This window comes from Lactuca virosa, chromosome 5 (genome assembly GCF_052849685.1).
Source record: "Lactuca virosa cultivar CGN04683 chromosome 5, Lactuca_virosa_CGN04683_v6, whole genome shotgun sequence".
Taxonomy (NCBI): Eukaryota; Viridiplantae; Streptophyta; class Magnoliopsida; order Asterales; family Asteraceae; genus Lactuca; species Lactuca virosa.
Genome location: NC_136430.1, coordinates 214,746,067 through 214,763,335, shown reverse-complemented (window position 1 = coordinate 214,763,335; position 17,269 = coordinate 214,746,067).

Sequence of the window (17,269 nt, the reverse complement as noted above, 5' to 3'; positions counted from 1 at the left end):
AATCTCATGTAAAGGAGCGTCATTCCATTCATCAATACATTCAAGATTCAAGTTATTCTTCTCCTCCTTCTCTTCAATTTATCTGACATCATCCGTTTGATTGGGATTCCACACCATCAAACGGATCTGATTGATACTCAAACATTTTGGGGACTTACATCAACTCGTCGAGTCCTTCTTGGACTAAGCTCCTACCTTTCAGATCTATGTTCCAAACTTCATTTACATACTAGGAATACACTCTTAAGGGTATAGTTTCCAACTTTTCCCGCCCTTAGTCCTTCGTAATGGGTTTAACCCAAACCCTAACTTCTCTAAAACATAGATCTTGGTCCACAAGCCATAACACCCTAAACCAAGGCATAATATACTAGATCTAGGCTTTAAACATCTGTTGGACACATAAAGTCCCGGGCTTTCCTTCCATGCATGGACTTTTAGGGCTAAAAATACCATATAAATGCTTACAAGCTTGCATGGGGCTTCCATGGTCATAAAGTTTGCACCTTTATGCCATGGAATCCTTCCTAGATCCCAGATCTGAGATATAAGTCACTTGGGACGTCCAAATCCCAAGAACCAAGGTTCTTGAACCAAAACCTTCATAAAATGGAAGTAAATAGATCTAAGAGAAGAATGATCAAGTTAGAGACTTGATTACCAGAGAATGTAGCAAATTGAGTGTAGTTCCTGGATCTACTTCTTCCCTCTTGAGCCTTCTATCTTCTTATTCTTCCACAAGATTCAAAATGCACAAAGATTACTTAAAATGGCTCACACACTCAAAGAAAGCTCTAGGGTTTCGTGGATTAGTGTTTGGGACAAGGAGGCTGTAAATGAGGCCAAGGGGTGGGGATTATGATGCTTAGATAGGGTGCAAAACCCCGAAATTAGGGTTTCATCCTGGCCGATCTACTTGCCGAGTCGAGGGCTTGATTCGTCGAGTAGATAACTTAAACCCCGCGCCTAATCTTCTACTCGGCGAGTTAGAGCCACCAACTCGCCGAGTCCCTCTCTTAAAATGAATAAATAAATAACTTAAATGCATACCAGGAACCGGGCGTTACAAACATATTATAGTTATCTTATTAGTTTAGATACGTTGTCGTATGTAAACAATTGTCCCTGTAAAGTCACAACTTTGTATAATTTATGATCTTATGCAAAATAGTCAAATTATTAATTTCAATATAATGTTAAATTGTTAACTTAAATCATAATTTCAGTAAAACGTAAAAAAAATATAGAGAGACTATTTTATAAAAAATTCAAAGTTATAAATTATAGTGTTAAACCTAAATTGAAATCCTAAATTAATAAAAAAAAACCATGAAACTATTTTTTATAATCATTAAGAGTTTTCAAATAAGTAGCTTAAAAATAACTTACAATACGAATAGTTAAAAATAATATTATATAAAAAGTTATAATATTATCTTTAAAAAGAAAAACAATGTTTGTTGTTTTAAATAGTTACAATCAAAAAAACTAACAATATTTATCAAAAAAAAATTTAAAAAGTTTAAATTTCTAAAACCAAATTAAATTAATTAAGAGTTTCCAAATATGTAATTTTAAAGTAGCTACAACAACAATAGTTAAAAGTAACATTATATCCAAAAATTATATTGTTATCTTTAAAAATAAAAACAATGTTTGATGATTTAAATACTTACAATGATAGAAATTAAAATCTTAAAAAAAAAACTTTTTAAAATTAATTAATCATAACAACTATAAATATCATTACACCATATATTATATTTAATTTTATTCACGAGTAATCATATGTAGAGACATTGAGACAATTGAGATTATAGAATTTTAAAAGATGTCTATATAATCATATAATTCAAAATAAACAATGTTTATACCAACTTATTATTAGATTTATTATATAAAAGCTAACAACAACGTCATTGATATATTTAAAAAAACATATATTTGTAAATATTTCAAATATATTGTTGTATTCTGCGTAGCGCACGAGCATTTGCCTACTCTACTTACAAAAATAGCATTTTTACTTGCACCACATGCATTTGAAACCTCTATAACTTTTCAATTTCTTTCTAATAATTATTATTAATTGGTTAATAATATTAAATTAATGCAACAACTAAGTTCTAATCATAGGTTAACTAAACTACAATATTAAAATATCATATTTTACTTCTATTTATAACATTATGACTTTAATTTTTTAACATATTATAGTTAACTTATTAGTTTATATATGTTGTCATATGTGAACAATTGTCATTTTAAAGTCACAACTTTTGTATAAGTTATGATATTATGGAAAATAGTTAAATTATTAATTGCAATATAATGTTAAACGTTAACTTAAATGAAAATTTCAGTTAAACTTGAAAAAAATCGAGACTATTTTATAAATAGTTAAAAGTTATAAATTACAATGTTAAACTTAAATTGTAATCCTAAATTCACAAAAAAACCATGAAACTATTTTTATAACCATTAAGAATTTTCAAATAAGTAGCTTAAAAATAACTTACAATAAGGATAGTTAAAAATAATATTATATAAAAATTATAGTGTTATCTTTAAAAACAAAAACATGATTGTTGTTTTATATAATTATAATCAAAGAAACCAACAATATTAATCAAATAAATTTCAAAAAAGTAAAATTTTTTAAACTAATTTAAAATAATTAAGAGTTTCCAAATACGTTATTTGAAATAACTTACAACAACAATAGTTAAAAGTAAACATTATATATAAAATTATATTATTACCTTTAAAAACAAAAACAATGTTTGATGTTTTAAGTAATTAAAATGATTGAAATCAAAATCTTAAGCAAATAAACCTTTTAAAATTAATTAATCATAACAAACACTATAAATATTATTAAACCATATATTATATTTAATTTTATTCATGAGTAACACGCAAGTAGATGTCATCGATACAATTAAGATTATAGAATTTTAAAAGATGTCTATATTATCATATAATTTCAAAACAAACAATGTTTATACTAGCTCATTATAAGATTTATTATATAAGAGCTAACAACAATTTCATTGATATATTTAAAAAACATAGTTTTGTAAAGATTTCAAATATATTGTTGTATTCTGTGCAGACATTCGCCAAGTAAATCTTATAAAAGAGGTTATCCAAATCAATACAGCTCAAGATATGTCATCTATCTTGAGCCATATTCATGTGGAACTCTCACAACTTTTCATCTTATGACATTTAATAGATTGGTTAATTGAAATATTTTTACTATATAACTCGTATAACTTTTCGACTTATGTTAAATAATTCATTAGTTAATTTAAATATTTTGCATATATAAGAACATTATTTTCATGATATGTTTTTTACATTTTATCCTCTTCTTTTTTTCATTTCGTTATATAGTGTCCATGAATATAGACAAGATGGTATTTATATAGTGGAAATTACAAAGAAAAAAAATGATTACAAGGGACTTAACATGTTGTATATGTAACTTTGTGGTTTAATTGCATGTAAACATTGATTACTATTATGTGGATAATAATAATCTATTTTTCTTTATTCTTTACACCTCCGTTTCCTTCAACTTTCTTTAAATTTAAAGAAAAGTTTTATGATTGTACACTTCGAGGCAAAAGAAAAGGATGATACGTTTTTAATTAATTTGTTATAATTTTTGATGTAACATTGTGATATCACTACAAGAAAAACGTGATTTTGCTAGGGAATGGCGCTATGGAATGTATTTTCGTTGTTAATATGCAATGGATCGTGCTATGAAATGTCATTCCATAGCAAGGTTGCTACCACGTTGTCTACGAAATTTATTTCCGGTAGCGAGCATGAGACTTGCTAGGGAAAATGCTACCGACTCCACATCCGTTGGTATTATGCTACCGATATTTCTATGGAAAAAACATTGGTAACAATTTTCCAACGAATGTTTTTACGAAATCACTTTCTGTTGTACTTTTGCTATGCAATTGATTATCATGGTTACTATGTAACAGACTTTTTCAGCGGAAACCAATTTCATAGTTGCTTTGTTGTGGAAGTACAATTCGTAAGTATTTTCTAGGGAATTCTGCTATGGAATTTGATTTCCTTTGCTTGTTTTTCTATGGCACAAAAAGCCTAGCTAATTTGTGATGACATTTGTTACAAAATTATATTCCATAGTAACGTTGATAAGGAGTAGTTCAAATTCATAGATATTTAGCTATGGAAATTTGCAACGACAATAAAACTCATTGGAAGTTTTAGTATTGAGCAATTATATGTTGCAACTTTTGTTACCAATTTTGCTAGGAATTAATTTTTTGTAAAGTATTTTACATTAATTATAGTGCCATATTATGGAATTTATTTGCATAAATTAAGCGTCCAATACAACTCCTTAATTTTTTGTAAAGTATTTTACATTAATTATAGTGCCATATTATGGAATTTATTTGCATAAATTAAGCGTCCAATACAACTCCTATATTCGCAAACCCACAAGCGGAAAAAGATAATTTAGGGCAAATTGATGTCGTTGTCTTCAAGCAGTAACGTGAGGTTGTGCGGATGTGGACATCCGGTTGGAATGTAGACGGCATGGAAGCTAAAGAATCCTGGACGGAGGTTCCTTGGCTACACAAACTACAAAGATGAATACATAAATTATGGTTTTTTTTCGTTGGATTGACCCATAACTGCCGAACAAGTGGTATAGAGAGAAGAAAGTGGTATAGAGAGAAGATGTACGAGTTGAGAGCTCAAACCAATGGTGAAGATGTCATGTTACATGGCCACATTGACGCTCCTGTCAATTTTCATATCAATGAAACCCCGACTCAAGTTGTTATTCAATATACTAATGAACATGGTAATGACCCTCGAGTTGAAGGTGGTAGAGTTGGAATCATCAAGTTCATGATGGTGTGTTTGGTTTGTTTCTTTGTTGGGATGTTGTATGCTTAATTAATTTTCTTATTTTTATTTTGATCAATGAAGGAATTGTTATTATGATCAATAGAATTGGTAAGCTATGGTTTGAAAGATATGTTTTTGAATTGGTAATATATTTTGTTTGTTTTATTGCATTTTATATGTCTTTAATACCATGAAAGAATAAACATTTGCTATTATGTTTATGTTATCTTGAATAATTTTTATCATTTCAATGTAAAAAAATTGGATTATAACATAAACGATTGCTTAATTGGATATTTAATGAAACTATTGTACATACAAATATCTCAAAAACACATATCCCATTTTAGTAAATGCTTTCAATGTACCAAAGAATGATAAATTTTCATTTTATTTAATTCTCATGAAGGGCACTAATACATAACATCATATTTACCAATTCGCATGCAAAAACTAAAAATTAGACAATGTAACCATCCTTCTATAAAGAAACAAAAACATCTAGTAAATATCTTCTTCCTCCTCTTGTTCTTCATTGCTCGATGTACTATACTCATAACTACCCTCGCTGTCAGGAATACCATCATTGTCGTCCTCATGAATTTCACCTTCTTCTCTATGACAACCCGAAATTTTTTTGCCTTGTAAAGCCCATCCAGTCAACTTAACTGAGTGTCAGACTCGTTTCTACTATCATTTAGCCTTGTTTAGAGTCCGTTTAAAGGTTAAAAGCTCAGTACATTCAAGCATTAAGTATAGGATTGGGTCGCGTACACTTCTAGCACTAAAAACAAGCCTTACACTCCAACATGAGGAGTGTACGGCCGTACACTTGGGTGTGTGGCCGCACACCACTCTCATGGCAACACACTCTCGAGTATATAGGTGGGACATAGCTTTCCTTTACCTCTTTTCACCCTCCCAAGCCAAAAACTCGACTTCTCTCTCAACTACCATCCGATTTTCATCCTAGATCTTCAAGATTGTAAGTGCTCTTCCCTTGAATTGTTGTTAATCCTTTTAACCTAGTAACACCCTCTGATTTCATCCATTGGAAATCATATTTTGGCTATATCTTCAAATCTCACCAAGAACACACACTTGTTCTTGGTGATTTTGAGCCTTCTTGAGCCTCCAGATCGTAAGTACTCCTTCCCTATGCTGAGTACTTGATAGGAACACTAGATTAACACCTTAAAAATGCCCAGAACTCATGAACACAAGGTGTGTGTGGCCGCACACCCATGTGTGGCCGTACACCCCTCAAAACACCCCTAAAGGGCCTTCAAAATGCATTTCTGGCTTCAACACTTGGTGAGCAATTGTCCCACAAGCCTCCCTACCTTTGGAAAACACTTTTGTGCACTCATTACCATGAGTGTGCAGCCGCACACTCCCTGGCCGCACACCCATGGCCGCACACTCCTCAAAGTGGTCGTACACTCCCCTTAGATGAATCACATGTGATTCCAACACTTGGTCAAAGTGTTTCCTAGTCCCTTAAGGTGTTTCCTTGCATTTGGTTGCTTCTAAACCCTATATGTATGCCAATATATGTCATTTAGGACTCGTTTGTGTCTTGGGACTTCATTCGTGGAACTTCTTATCCTTACGCGCATATTCGTTTGAATCACCCACATAAGGTGAGTTCATACCCCTATAATGAATCTTTTAACTGTTTTAAATGCTTTTAAGGGGGGAATACAAGTTGAATACAATGGTAATTGTGTAATTGTTTGTTATAAACATCTTTCAAAAGATTGCTTATGTCTTTTATAAGTGATCAAAAGATTTCAAAAACTCTTTTAAAAGTTATGTTACTTTATAGTTTAACAAAACTCCGTTTTTAAAGTACCAGTATAACTTAGAAGAAAAATGAGTCTTTTCAATAATAGTTCAAGTAAAATACTAGTAAACTATAAGGGGTATAGTTTACGGGTTCAGTCATACTAGATACTAGAGCATACTATAAAGAGAAACAGGGAGGTAGAAACAATACGCGGTAACAAAGAGAATTTACTAAGATACTATAACAGAACGAACATACTAAGATGCTATAACATAACGAACATACTAAGATGCAATAGCATAGAACAACTACATGATCTAATTATACCAATGAATCACTAACTCATTGTTCTAAACAAAAGGTGATAGTAAAATTGGGTATACATGATCGTATAACTTTAATGTGAGCCTACTACACGGCTCACCAACTGGTTTGCTGAAGTCGTGTTTGGTTCCCAGAATCTCTTGCAGGGAGAGCGTATAGTATGGGGACTATTCATCACATTATGACCTTAATAAATCAATTACGTTTTAAGGTAATCAGTACGTCAAGATGTCAATTCAAAAGACAACTGTGTACTTATATTTTCCCATTACTTTCATTTTTGTGACAGTTCCACTTGAAAGTTAATGCAAACTATTTTCGAGTCAAGATAGTTATAAACTAGGGAAAACTTACATTTTACAAACGACGAACAGAACAGTCGACTCTAGTACATTCAGTAGAAAGGGGCCTATAATGCTAACTTTATGATTCCATAGTGTATGCATTCAGGGATATATATTAATCGGGTCCGACAGGTAGTAGGATGTGTGCTTTCCGCTTCATTTCATGTTCCTTGTTTGGTTGTGGGCTTAGAGCAGATTCACCCAGCCTACGATCTATCAGATCTTAGCTATATATATGTTCCGTATACACCAAGTAATCATAAGGGGTACCAGGTATGGGCGAGGTCATAGGACATTAATTCAATACACGATTTTCTAGTACAAAACATACTTTTCAAATAGAACTTTTGTTATATAAAACTAGAAACTTACCAGTAAAGGGTTTAATCCATTTTATTAAACCAGTATAAAATTAAAGGACCTTAGGTGGTTAATTCTATAATACCTTAGTTTATACATCGGGGTTATATATAATTAATACCCGATAGGTAGTTGGATGTTTGCCTTCCGCCTCATTCCCTGTTCCTTGTTTGGTCGTGGGCTTAGGGCAGATTCACACAATTAACTATCTGTTCGATATTAGATTATATATAGCTAGTATAAACTAAGTGATTATAGAAGGAACCACTGTGGTTACCATTTTTATTATAAGAAATAAGGGTTTTCTTAAAGAATCTTTTCATCAAATATAAAGGAACTATTACAGTTAACTCCGTGAGTACCAAGTGAATACGCCAGGGTTATATACAAAGACGATCTAAGAAACAATGGGATGTGTGCCTTCCGCCTCATTTCCTGTTCCTTGTTTGGTTGTGGGCTTAGGGCAGATACACACAACCGATTGTTTGTTTACTCTGGTTTTTATATAACTTGTATCCATTTAGTACTCATAGAAAGGATTGTAGAGTCATTTTTTACTTATCTTTCATCAAAGCAGGAAATATAAGATTTTCTGGAGGAACAGGCACACTTTTCTAAACAGAACTTACAAACTTACTACAACTTTCTTACAACTTACTTACATCACTAAAATCTTATGAACTCACCAGCTTAAATGCTGATCTACACTTTCAAAATAACTTGTATTCTCAGGAGACCAGTAGACAGGTACGCACACTCGGATTCAGAAGATGGAGCAGTATAGCTTCATGTGTTTTTGTTATTTGCTATGTATCCTATATTATGTGAATCACATACTTTGTAAACACTTTCTTTCTAATGAAATGGTTGTTTATTACTTGCTTACTACGATACATGTCTTGTGATACTAAACATGACGTCCTCCACCCCAGAACGTTTCCGCCGTTTCGGTTTTGGGGTGTGACATTCTCCAATGTTATTTTCATTATCTAAACCGCTGCTTGACATGTCGTGATCATCATAATTGTCTGTATCGGTTGTAGTTGGTATAATGATTTCATTTGATTCAACTTCATCTTCTTGGAAAACAACGTATTTCTAAGGACGATTTTCATGCACATCTGTCCAACCACAATGTTTAACTTTAAATACAGCCCACCAGTCCGATTTGTTTGTTTTCAAACTTGGGTAAGGAATGTAACACACATAAGTGGCTTGCATGGCTAAAACAAAGGGCTCGAACTTGTTGTATTATCTTTTGACGTTTATCTCGACCAAGTTATATTGGTTGTGAACCTTAACTCCTATGTTAGGTGTTGGATTGTACCAATGACATTTAAACAAAACTGTGGTTTTAATTGGGTAACCAGGGTACTCGAATTCTAAAATTTCCTCTACCTTACAATAATAATCATCTCCTTGGCTACTAACACACAATCCGCTATTTTTTTTATTTGTTTAGACCATGAGCTTCTGTATGAAACATGTAATCATTGACAAAGTATACACTATATAATTTCAGTCTTTTGAATGGCATTTTGGAAAGGTCAAATATATACTTGTTATTTATCCGGATCGTACGTGCCTATATGACAAATGGTAAAGCACTTAATTAGAGTTAATTATAACCATAAAAAACACAATAAAATTAAAAACTATAAAATTAGCACCCACATAGTTTTGAAACCATATTGCAAAGTTATTCTCAACTTCAACTAGTAAGCTCCTGTTCATCCATAACCCCAATAAGTTCATTCAAATCTTCTTCAAATATTTTGTATTACCCATTAAATAACATTTTTAAAGTTACTATGATGTAATAAACAAAATCATGCATGTAAATGTTATTCATAGCAATTACACAACAAATGATTATTATAATTAAAAGTGAGGTATATGTTAATTACCAGATGTAATGTTTGATCTTATCTTCGTTAAAGATTATGTAAGTATGGGCAACATGCAATTCCTCATCAGACAACATTCTATTCCTGAATCTTTCATAAAGACGACCAGGATATGAAAATATATCTAAAATTTTGTTGTTATCAACAGGTTTCTCATATCCTCCTCCATCATCATTTCGAGGCAACTTTTTATTACGTGTGGGGACACCAGTCTCGAAATAACTAGAGCAAAATATTGATGCTTTACGAAACAAGTACACGTTAACAACAGACCCTTCCACTCGAGCTTTATTTTTCACATCTTTTTTCAATTGATTTAGATATATATAGTAAAGAAGATTTAGCTTACAAAAATAGCAACATACATTTTGATGTAATATACAAACGTTTCAAATGGAGTTAAAATACCATGGACAAAGATGGTCTCTAATTTACATAGAATTATTGGGATCTCGACATCAATCATTTCCATGTATTTTGTTGTGATTGATGTCGCTGTTAATGTTTTGAAGAAAAGACTCAACTTTGTTAATGCTTCCCACACATGTTTTGGCAACATCTCACGAAATGCAATTGGCATCAGCTTTGCATAAAAACATGACAATCGTGGCTTTTCATTCCGAACAGTCTACACCCGGTTAAATCAACACACCTCCCCAAATTATAACGTGTTATAATAATAGGCCAAGATGAATATTGTTTTCCAAATGCTCCATGTGGTGCAAACCCATCTGTAATTAGGCCTAATCTAACATTACGTATTTCTGCTGCAAATGAAGGATGCATTTTGTCAAAATGCTTCCAAGCTTCTAAATTGGATGGATGACACATTACTCCAACATCATGTCCATGATCCTCGGAGTGCCATCGCATGGAAGCGGTTGTGGCTTGTGAAGCATACAGTCTCTTCAACATTGGAGTTAAAGGAAATTAATGCATTCTCTTAAAAGATATGCGAGAAAATCTGGCCAAATTTTTTGACCGTTTTTACCTATCTGCATTGCAGAATTTGCACCAATAAAGATCTTTGTCTCCCCACCAATATATCATACATCCAGACCTACAGCAGCCAATCATCTCCACAGGCAAACCTAGTGCTTGTATTAACTTTTTTCTCTCGTATAAACTACCTACCATATTATTCTCATTCGGTAACACATCATTTATCAGTTGGCAGATAGCATCATAACTTTGTTCAGGTATGCGATACTCTGATTTTATATTCAATAGTCTAGCTACAACAGACAGTTGTGTGACTTTTTTACATCCAGACCACAACTCTTTATCGGCTGCCTCTAGCATATCAAAGAATTTTTTATCTAGTGCATTTGGCTCCTCCTCAAGATTACTAGTATTAAAATCAGGAACCATTGCATCTATGACCGTATCTCTATAAGTACATTCACCTTCATTCAAATTTGTGTTTGAATCAGCCACCCCTAAAGACGTATTGTCATCATCAATGGATGTTTTGCCATGTTTATCCCAAAATCAATATTCCAGAACAAAACCTGACTTGTAAAAATGATGCTTAACAGTATCAGAGTCTCTATATGGTATGATACGACATTTGATGCATGGGCATTTGATTCTATCTTTGTCCATGAACCTTTGTTGACTTGTAGCAAAGTCTATGAATTTTGTCACTCCTTGTATGAAAAAAGGTGATACAAAACCACGATTATCTTTTCTTTCATACATCCACGTTTTATTGGTGTTGTTCATGGTGTTAAATCTGTAAAATATATATTTAAATAACACAATATTATGTTCATTAATGTTGCTTCGAATTAATAGATGAGATTTGAAGTAAATATATATATACAATATAAATATTGCAATGGTACCTTTACAAAAAATCATTGCATAAAATTAATGACCGAATGATGAACCAATCTTCAAAGTTTTTTCATTTGAATAGATGAATCACTTTGATGATTTGATAATGGCGTAGAATATTTGTAGAATGCTTTAATTGAATTTGAGAATTGTAGAACACAAATTAAAAGAAAGTGTATGAGAGAACCTTCGACAACCCTTGATTTCGATCTAGTGGATAGATACTAGGTCAAAGTATTTGGTCGATATTATTCAATACTAGGTTAAAACTCGTGTAGTACACGGGTAATAAATTTAAGTAACATGCATAATAAATATAGATATAGAGCTAATTAAATTACATATTCTATATATATTATTTTTATTAATAACGACTTGAATACCAACTTGTTTTTAAGTCCATTAAACCAAAAGTTACTTGAAAAATAAATTTATTTTAGTTTTTTAATTGTTTTCGGCATACACTTTATCATGTACTTTACTTGATTACCAAAAAAGATTTAAACCTAATAGTCGATTATTTATTTTGATTAATTAAATGATACGTATTTGATTGGTTCCAAATCTTTCTTATCTAAAACATAAATATCATAAGTTATAATCAACCATATTCGTAGTTTTGTAATTTCTATAAATTGAACATATATTGATGTAATAAAAAAAATAGTAAACACTACTCAAACACCATAGCATAATAAAATGACCAAAATGTCCATTACCAACCATATATATATATATATATATATATATATATATATATATATATATATATATATATATATATATATATAAATAAGAAACCTACAAGACCTAAGGTACTCCATATACCAACGGCAAACCATACAATACCTTTGTGGATCCTCATCCTCTTCAAGTCCTACCGCAAATGCCCCTTGAACAGAATGATGTGCTTCTTCACAATGGAATGTGATGTTATTCGTTGTAAGTATATGAACAACATCAGAAGTCATCAACAAATCTCTGGCACTATTTGTTAAATCTATATGCCCAAGAATCATTATTGAGTGATATTGCTAATAATATATGATCCTATAAGGTCACACCTTTATCAAGTTGGCACATTTTGTATATTTATTACTAATATGATTATTAATAAATAATATCAATTCTTGTATTTTAATTAGGGAATAATTATTGTTTTGTGAAAATAATAATTATAAGAGAGTATTACTAGTTATTATTTCATATGGTATGAATTAATAAGTCATGCACAACATTTTGGACTAGTTGGATTCTTTTGTCTTTCACCTAAAGACAATGTTTATATTTTATAAACTTGGAGTTTATAAAAAAAATAAAGAATCTTACTTTTTTAAAAGGTATGATGATGGTGTGGGAGGTTTCCTTTTCAACCTTCCACCTATTGTCTCCCATGCTTCTAAAGGCTACCATTACTTTAGATTATTTTAATGGTAGGACTTACTTTTCATGGGCTATATAAGAGATGCATGAGGCTTGCATTTTAGCAAGAGTGAAACACTTCTTTCTTCCCTTCTTCTTCTCTCTAAAATCGTAAGTGTGGAGATGCTTTATCTCCATGCATTTTGATGCTTTACTTTGGTGCTTAATTGAGTTAAGCACTTAAAATCTTTAGACACTCAAGAATACAAGAAGGAACTAGCATTCCAAGTGCCTTACTCTTGATGGTGGATACTTGTAGAGAAATCATACACTTTGATTTTTGCTATCTTCATCAACACCCTAAGACCAAGTGGGTTCATAGGCTTCAAAGTTTATCTCTAAAACATCCTATGGTTGGTTTTATTTCATTCTAACCTCTATAAATGGATCCATGATGGTTCGGTTTGTTATGAACTAAAAATAAACTCGTTGTTTTTAAAGTCTTCCGTTGCCGGTTTTTTGTGAAAAAACAAACTTTTATTTCGTATTAAAACTCAACAGTGATATCAGAGCCATCTTTTATATGTTAGAATGATTTTTTATTTTTGATAATCTTTGGTTTTTGGAAAAGAAACATGGATTCCTTTTGGTTAAAAAAAATCCATATTTGTCTTCTTTGCAACTTCTTCGTTAAAATTGTTTATTTTTAAATATAATCATTTTTCATGCATTTTGGTTATATAAAAGTTGTCTTAGAAAAAACAAAGAGTTGTTTGTTATAATATTTGATATGTTGTTGTGTATAAACAAACCATTTGGACCTTTGTGTTGTGTTTGGTTGATATTTATTTATTCATAAAATGTAATAGATAAATAAGTATTTTTTTCATTTGTTGATTTGATGTAATAAATTAGGTAGACTAGTTGTATTTACTTTAAATGTAACAAGATGAATAAATTACCACCTTGAAGACCTTTTGAAGTGTCCCTTAAGTCCTTAGGAAAGACTTAATAATTCTTGTGATGACTCACAAAAATTATTACTAGACGTGGCTTGGTTTATACACATTATAATGCATGCTTGTGATGCTTATTTTATGTTATATGTATGTTATGTTTTATGTATGAAAATGGTTTAAATGTCAAATAATATTTTTTTCATAAGATAATATCACTTGGAGTTTGAGTAAAAAATATTTAAAAGATAACATAAGATGTTTATAAATGAATATTTATAAAAACGTTTTACCGGTTACCGGTTGCCGGTTGTCGGTTAAAACTCAATTTTGTTGAAAATAGTTTTATTGTAAAACTTATAAATACCCAACTTTAAAATATTTGAAATGGTTTAAAATATGTTTAAACTTTATATAAACTTCATGTCTTTATAATAAATATAGAGTTTTTATTAAAAAGACTAAAATCGGTTTATAGCGTTATAACGGCAAATAATAAAATTAGTGATTATTTTTTGCGTCGAAACTTAATATATGATATTAGTGTTTTAAATATAACGCAACATGTTGATATTATGATTTATACATGCTAAATGAGATTTAAAACATAAGTATCATCACCCAAGTTTTGGTCTATCAAAATATGACTTTTATCATAAGATGCATAAAATTGAGTTTATAAAATAAAATGAGTTTATTCTATAAATTCATGAAGTCATAAGTTCTTTACTGTTAAAATGAGATTTAAAATAACGATTTTATAGCTCATCCAAAACTTCAAGTCTTAAGTATAAAATAAAGTTTTATTAAGACTATTAACGGTTCTTAAAACCAATCTACGACTAAACTTTAAAATACCGGATTTTAGTTTATAATGGATCGCGGTTAATGGCAAATAAAATAAAGTTTTATTTGGCACCTTAAGAACCTCATAACAAGTGATATTAATTTTACAAAATGGTACATGAATTGTTGGATGCATGCAATATTCCATAGACCATGTTTTTATAAACTATAATTGTAAAACATATATAAACCCTTATTTACAAAACTTCAAATCTATGCAATCCATTTAAAATTCACTTGGGATTTTTGTGCAGTTCATATGGATTTTTGGGTCACCATATTCATATGAGTTGTCAAAAATAGTCAAGGTGTTTTTGTATTTGCTTATGGGAAAAAGGTCACCTAACCATTTGTGGAATAGAACTCACATGTTTTTTAAATTGATGACTTGATCGATTTTTTATGTGATAAAGGTCGTCTAAGCATAAGAGTTTTGAGGCATAGATGTGATAAACATGTCAAGCTAAACAATAGTTGTTTAGGATCCCATAATCTAGGAGTTACATATCGTATGTAATTGGTAATCGCTACCTACCGAGTTTGATTAAGTTTATGGGATAAAGGTCGCCTAACCATTTACTTGTTTCGTTTCTTGGATCCTAGACTTTAATAAATTAATGTTTTAAGCAACAATATAAGGTATTAATTTTTAAAGACTAAATATTGAAAATACTAAATGAAACTTTGTTAAATTCTGTTGATAATTGTTAATAATTTTACACCCTGCAAAACCTCTCTCTTGTGGAGTTTCAAGAGACAGTAACATTTGATGGTTATAATTTCTATAACTGGTATAATATCTTGAGGTTCTACCTTTAAGATAAATAGAAATTATGTATACTGAAATATCCCATATCTAAATAACCTCTGCAACCGGTTAGTCTGATCATGATACTTTGATGAAAGTATTGTTGTGATGATGTTGATGTGTCTCACATCATACTGAAGAAATTAACCATTACTTGCAGAAAGTCTTGGATAATTATGAAACATATTAGATGTCTCAAGTAAAGCAGATATTCAATCAGAACACTAGAAATAGCTTCAAGTCTGTTCAATCATTGAATAAAAAGAAGTCTAAGAGATTGTGTACCCATATAGACTTATAGTTCAGTTAAGGGAAATATAGCATAAACCCATAAATCAAGAAAGGACCAAATGATTAGTGTTGTTTCTATTGTGGAAGAAACTAGACACTAAAATAGGAATTGCTCCTCTAATCTCATCGAGCTGAAGAGGTCTGACTTGGACAAGACTTCAGATATTTATATGATAGAACTATTTATTTTTCCATCATTCACTTGAGTATGTAATACTTCATGTGACACTAATAATTGATATTATGTGTTGATGATTGGAAGAAGTAATCAACTGATTACAAACGAATGGTATTTCGTGTTAAAGATATAACAAGTGTTGTTATAGTCTTTTATTTAAACAATAGATGTATTGTACCTATCCTTATAGGGACATGTAACAGTTGTAATTTATGAATAAATCTAGATTTACTTATTGTTTAATGGATGTTCACATTCATGTTCTGAAACGATGTATTCTATGTTAAAGAATATTTTCTCATAATGTCATTTATGAAGTAAATCTATAATCTTTCATTAAATTAATAGTTCTGATCATAACACCTATATAATCAAATGATATTTAATTGGAACTTATCTATGTCATAATCATCATGACAATATAAATAAGAAATACATATACCAACTTCAAAATGATGGAATTTTTGAAGGCAAATGAGCTTGATTCATTTGATATATGTGAATCTTATTTATATGGGAAGATGATTCACAAGTGTCTTTGTCTATTAATATTTAAAGAACAAAAGGCTTGACAAAGATTTATACATAAGTGATGTATGTAATCTTTTTCAATCCATGAATAGATTTGGTGATAGATACTTATTTAATTTCACTGACGACTTTTATTCATTGAAGCCTTTGATTTGATCAAATTTTTCATAGTGAAGATTGAAATACACATTAATGAAATCATCATTAACCTTTCGTTGTGATAAAGAAAATGAGTTTTGTAAACCAAGTCTTCTTGGAACATCTTAGGAATTATGGAATCGATTCATAACTCATTCCGAAAAAAAACACTCACTTCTAATTAGAATGGTTCTTATGGCACAGGATCACATGGTCACTTGAATCTATCTTTTGATATTCGAGGTAGCCTTCGTATTCTCTAGTGGGATAGGGTCACCTGACCACTAGCTGAATGTCGATAGTACAAGTTTTTGAAGAGGATAAAAATAGACCTTTCAGCCTATTGTATGATGTTTTAAAATAACTATTTACTTTATAAATTTTTTGGAATTATGCTCACTGCAACAAATATATATTGAATATATATTTCCAACCAAACAAGTGGATTACATACTTATATTAAGCTAAGGATGAAATGGTTTATCCTTATCTAGAAGGTATAGAGATATAGAGCTTGTTAGACAATAAGGTTAACCACTCTAGCATCTACTAACTGTATTTATGTAGAATATCCTAAATGATTGTTTAGGATGAAGTTTCTACTAATCCCACTAATTTTCATTCTATAAGAAAAGTAATTAGAAAGTGCTTTTTCTAAGTGGGAGAAATTTGGAGATTTAAGAGC